The following is a 4,632-nucleotide window of genomic DNA, read 5'->3' as shown; positions in this document are numbered from 1 at the left end:
CGCCAACTCCCCGTCGATCGCTGCGGCAAGATCCACAAGACCCTCGGTTCAGTGCTCCAGGGTCACCCTGAAAGCATCGTGGGCGGCAGCGGCACTCGCCAGCAGCGGCTCGTCGGCCTTGATCTTCTCCGACAAGGCCACCTCCCGCTCCCTGGCGCCGTCCAGCGTCTGAGTCAAAGTAGCCAACTTCAACTCGAGATCTGCATTGGAATCCTTGGCGGCGCTGAGCTCCTTGCTCCTCTCAGCGAGAAGACCCTGCAGCTCACCATGAGCAGCAGCGTCCTTCTCGCGCTCACGCTTGAGCGTGGCAAGCTCCTCGCCGCTTGCCCTGAGATCGGCTTCCAGCTGCGCCAGCTTCATCTCCAGCTCCTTCTTGGCGGCCTCGGTAGCTACGGTAGCATCCCTTGCTTCCTTGAGAGCCCCGCCAATTGCTTGCTCGCGCGCGGCAAGCTCCTCCTCGTGGCTGTCAAGGTTCACCTTCCATTGCGCCAACTCACCTTCCTACGCAGATAGCTTCTCGGCAGCAAGCCGCTGCTCCTCTTCAACCTCGGCCTTCCCGAGGAGGAAGGCTTTCCGCTCCTCGGCGAGTTGCTCCCGCTCCTCTGCTGGAGATCGCAGAGCTTCCTGCTTGAGACCCCGGAGCTCCTCCGCGCGCTTCTCAATATCCACTCCCGCCTTCGCGACAAGCACTTCTCGGGATGCCAGCTTGGCCTGTCGGGCGCGGTAGAGCGACAGTAGCTTCCGCAGCAGCTGCTCCTCCTCGGGCTTGTCGCTGCTGCTGCTTGGTGCGTCGACCAGTGCCAGCCCAGCGGAGGTGAGCACCTCTTCGTCATAAGTTTCTCCTTCGACCGGCGCCCTGGAGCTCGACGCCCAGGGGAGCTTGATGAAGACACCATCGCCGGCCTTCAAATAGGCGCCGGGCTGGGGCTCTTCGGAGCCTGGCGCTGCAGCAGCAGCAGAGGGATCGGCGGCCGGTGCAGCGCCTGGCGCTCCTGCGGCCTCGGGGCCGTCAGTGCGATCGCCGGATTGCTCTCCAGCTTCTGCGGCGGTAGCCTTGGCGGCCTCTTCGCCGGCGGGATCATCAGCACCGGCCTCTTCTTCGGTGGCGGCGGCGTCGTCGTTATTGCCGCGCGCGTTCTCCTCGCCGGCGGCCTCGGTTTCCGTCGGCTCCGTGGCAGGTGGATCTGACGACCGAAGAGGGGAGGAAGGTCAAGCAAATATTCAAAAAGAAAATCAGAAGAAGAAGAACTCAAGGGAAGTTTTTCAGGCGAGCGGATTACCTGTGCTAGGATCTGCGGTCGAGGTCTCAACCACCGGAGGATCACTGGTACTGTCCCTTGCCGGAGAACTGTCCCTTGCCGGAGATTTCTCCCTTGCCGGGGAATCCTCCCTTGGCGGTGTAGTCGAAGCAGATGGCACTTCGGGAGCGGCCTCCGGGCACTCCTGGTGAGGCTGCTCAGCTCCTGCACAAACCAGCAATCAAATATCAGCAAGGAAGATCACTCATGCACGCCTGACAGCATGAAGTGAACCATATACTTACGCTGGGGGCTGCGCTGGGGGCTGCTTTGGGGAGTAGTTACCGGGTCCGGCAAGGTGGTCTCGGGCACGCCCTCTGCTGTCGCGGTGGGTTCGTCCTCGATGACAATCACCGGGACCTTGGCTGAGGCGGAACCCGTAGGTGTTCATGATGTCATAGAAGAATTCAGAGAAGGGCGGGCAAAGCCCACAGTAGAAGAACAGCGCGAAGAAGGGGTACCCGTTTGGAGCTAGTTCAGAAGCAGCGGCCGGGAGTACCTTCGTGCGCGGATGCGCTCGCGTCTTCGTCGACCAGAAAAGGTAGTAGTACTCCCTCAGCTCCTTCGCGCCAAGCTGAGGGGGGAAGATGTCCCGCTCCTTCTGCAGCGCCGCGAGCCACTGCGCCTCAACCGATTTCACGCCCTTCCCCTTGTCGGCTTTCGGAGCCATGGTGGAGGTGGTGGGGGAGATCGACGGCGTTGGGGGTGCTGGTGGCAATGGGGGGCGGAGCTCTGCTCTCCTTCGGCTTCGGGAGGAAGGGGGGAGCGGCGGAGATTTGTGAAATTGGAGTAACAACCGGCGAGATTGGCGAACTGCCCATGTTTCCCCTGCTTATAAAGAGGGAGGGGGCGGACGTTTCATCCTTCCGAATAAAGAAACCACCCACGATCTCTCCCACGATGCCGCATTCGACGAGTGCCGTTGGGGGAGGACGTGGTGGATACGGAGTAAGATACGGCGTAATCCAGGCCACGCATGCCCGTGCCCTGTTTTGGGCCTGGCCCAGCAGCGCTCGGCCCCGTGTGTGGCCCAGGCCCGAGGGCTCCTGTCGGTGTACTAGAGTAGGGGTACCCTAGTATCCCGAACCTGTGCATGGGCAGTTGCAGCGCCCCGCGGCAAGGCTTGCCGGGTGACCGCCAAGGTCCTCCGTGGTTCCTTTGGAGCCATTCAAGAACAAAGTATTTAAACCAAGGAGACAAGCCCCGGCAAGAGGAGCTTGCCGGGAAGACCAACCAAGGCATCTCAAGGAACTTGCCACGACGCGCCGCGCGTCCAGGCAAGGCCCGGTGAGCAACAAGATTCCGGGCGCGGCAAGACAACGGCCACGGCAAGGCGCTTGCCGCGGCAGGCAACCACTCTGTAGCCGCGCTCCAGCACATCCACCAATGTGTCGCCCTGGGGGCCTTTCCAGGCGCGCGTGGTGAGAGGCTGTGCAGCCAGCGGTGCGCGGTGGCATGCGACGCTGACAAGATTGCCATCATGGCGAGCGGTGGCGTCCCTGACGGTCCTTTTTTGCACTGTTTGGGTGACGCAGACAGGCATTTAATGCCTTTGTCCCCTACCGTCAGGGTTAGGTAGGATACACTGTTCGGGTAGCTGTACCAACCACCCCTCTTTTTCCTTTTTTACCCTTGTCTACGTTGCCACCTCTCGGTAACCCCTTGTGCGGATAAAAGGAGGCCCATGCGCAACGTACAAGGGGGTTGGTTCGGGGGGTTCGAAGCCAGAAAACACTCACGCTCGGTCTCGTTAGCAGCTCGAGTGTACTGTAGCACTCAGCGCTCCCGAGCAAGAAACGAATACAATCAGACAAGCAGAAGTAGGAGTATTATCTCTCCGGAGAGCTCCGAAGCTGGGTAAACTGCTCGTGTGCTTTGCCTCGATCCGCTCTTCGTGCGATCTCCGCCCCCCGCCGAACCGAAAGGGGCTCGGTCCGCCGGTCCCATAGGTGTTCGTGGATCAGCTTCCCCGACAGTGTGTACAGCAGGCATGATTGTGGTAACTAAAAAGCAAAGACTAATATCATACAGGACGCTCCCAGCAAAACACATATCATGTGGCGAATAAAAATATAGCTCCAAGTAAAGTTACCGATAGACGAAGACCAAAGAGGCGATGCCTTCCGGGGCATCCCCAAGATTAGACTTTTGGCTATTCTTGAATATCTTTGGGTGCATTGGGCATCCCCAAGCCACTCCTTATTCCATAGTCCATCAAATCTTTACCCAAAACTTGAAAACTTCACAACACAAAACTCAACAGGAAATCTCATAAGCTCCGTTAGTGCAAGAAAGCAAATGAACTCATTCTTTATTTATATCGGTGTTAAACCCACTGTATTCCAACTTCTCTATGGTCCATACCCCTACATACTAGCCATAGATGCATCAAAATAAGCAAACAACACACGAAAAACAGAATCTGTCAAAAACAGAACATTCTGTAGCAATCTGTAACTCTCGAATACTTATGTAACTCTAAAAATCCTACCAAAATAGGAAGTCCTGGACAATTTGTGTATTTATCTACAGAAAAAATAATCACCACAAAATCACGTTTCTGTGAATTACTAAAATTATTTACGTGCGTGCAAAGTTTCTGTTTTTCAGCAGAATCAAATTAACTATCACCATAGGTTACCCTATAGGTTCTACTTGGCACAAACACTAACTAAAACATGAAAACACATCTAAATAGAAGGTAGATGAAAAATTTATTAGTAAACAGAAGCAAACACAAAAAAACTAAAATAAAATTGGGTTGCCTCCCAATTAGCGCTATCGTTTAACGCCCCTAGCTAGGCATAAAAGCGAGGATAGATCTAAGTATTGCCATCTTTGGCACTCAATTCATAAGTAGCTCGCATGATATATTCATAAGGTAATTTAACTTTCTGTGACGCCCGGATAATTAGGCTACAGTAAACCTCCGTTAATGATGCCACGTCACCACGGTTACTGTTATTAATCTCGCGATGGTTCAAAAACGGTTCGAATTCAAATTTAAAATCAAGTCAAACGATTAAAGTTTTCAAAAGTCAAAACTAAAATGTTATTAATGTGACAAATAAATCATGGATATTATTGGTGGAGTAACAACAGTCATTATAAAATATTTAAATACCCTTAAGTGATTAAAACAACATCAAAACAATTAGTTATACTCCTAATATATTTTACCAAATACTAAACTATTTTTATTCTGAGGTAAAACTTCTTAGAACAGTGGATTAATTTGACACACTATTTTTGGAGCTGTTTTCATATTTTATTAAACCAAAAATATAGTGCAACTAAAATAAAAGAGAAATGGATAAAAGGTAAAGCAAAAAAA

Source organism: Triticum dicoccoides, chromosome 7B, assembly GCF_002162155.2.
Source record: "Triticum dicoccoides isolate Atlit2015 ecotype Zavitan chromosome 7B, WEW_v2.0, whole genome shotgun sequence".
NCBI lineage: Eukaryota > Viridiplantae > Streptophyta > Magnoliopsida > Poales > Poaceae > Triticum > Triticum dicoccoides.
The sequence above is the reverse complement of the archived record's forward strand: the minus strand, read 5'-3'. Positions refer to the sequence as shown.